The sequence below is a fragment of the Halyomorpha halys genome, unplaced genomic scaffold, assembly GCF_000696795.3.
Source record: "Halyomorpha halys isolate HHAL.00 unplaced genomic scaffold, Hhal_1.1 Scaffold14.1, whole genome shotgun sequence".
In the NCBI taxonomy this organism is placed as follows: domain Eukaryota; kingdom Metazoa; phylum Arthropoda; class Insecta; order Hemiptera; family Pentatomidae; genus Halyomorpha; species Halyomorpha halys.
Genome location: NW_027115673.1, coordinates 597,671 through 598,834, shown reverse-complemented (window position 1 = coordinate 598,834; position 1,164 = coordinate 597,671). Strand labels below are relative to the sequence as shown.

Sequence of the window (1,164 nt, the reverse complement as noted above, 5' to 3'; positions counted from 1 at the left end):
AACTACTATCAAAACACTATGAAAAGTTACTGAAAGTGTTAAAAAAATATATGTGTGCACTACAACAACTTTTCTTACTACTTTACCGACAAAGCACAGTATAAAAATTGTTTGTTGTATAGTCGTTTATAATGATATTATTTCATATTGTTATTATATTATATTGATACAAATAATTTTTTTCTTAGAATAGCTTACCAACTACTGATGCTTGGGTATGCTGATGATATGGTATTACTGGGTGAGAACAAGGAAATTATAAAACTATGTTGATAAACTCAAGTAAGGAACTAGGTCTCGAAATAAATATAGATAAAACAAAATATATCGGAGGAAATACAGATAGATAGGCTTAACTATTTAGATTCTATGGTAGATAGAAAAATGAAATTGATGAGGAAATAATAGTGAGGTTAAAGGTGGGAAATGCTTGTTAGTTTCAATTTCGAAATTGCGAGCTAAGCAATTTCTGTCCAAAACCTTGAAAATTAGAATTTACAAAACCTTATTATCCTTTATAGGCGTTGATGACCAGAGGGTTTTACGCCTTTAAGCAAAAAATCAACAACAACAACCTTATTATCCTCCCTACTGTTCTTGATGGATGTGGAAAATGGCCTTTTATATCAAGGGAAGAACAGCATTTGAAGGTTTTTTGTTTTTTTTTAAAATAATTTATTTATTGTTATCTACAATAGTTTAAAAATAAGTACATCAAGTAAATTTGCTGTAATTGATATAATAACATGATACAAACATGTGGAGAATCTATCCATTGATAGAACTCCAATAACATTTCTAGAGGAGAAGATCTCGAGCCCATCTTCTTTTCAGACGCCTAGGAGGATTATTAGGTAATGAAGGAGAAGCCAGGTTAGAAACGAGTTGGTTTGGGTGGTTGAGAAGTTTATCATGGAATAATTGGTACCTAGTTCTGGCCAAATCGGCAACATATGGAACATTGATATCCTGATGGATGGCTTGATTTGTGACAAAGTAAGGAGCATTAACGATTTTATGAAGGATTTTGGACTGTAAGGATTGGATTTGGGAGGAATTTGATGGCTTAGGGAAGCCCCAAAGCTCAACTCCGTATGTCCAGATAGGCCTTATAATAGTCATGTAGATCAGTCTTTTGTAATGGATTGGAAGTTTAAACCGTTT

General features: G+C 32.5%; 1 protein-coding gene across 1 annotated transcript in view; it reads right to left on the bottom strand.

Annotated features, from left to right (window-relative positions):
- The window catches only part of melt (melted), a 24,240-nt gene that overhangs the window by 8,138 nt on the left and 14,938 nt on the right, over positions 1-1,164 (bottom strand). The gene's annotated exons all lie outside the window — the stretch shown is intronic.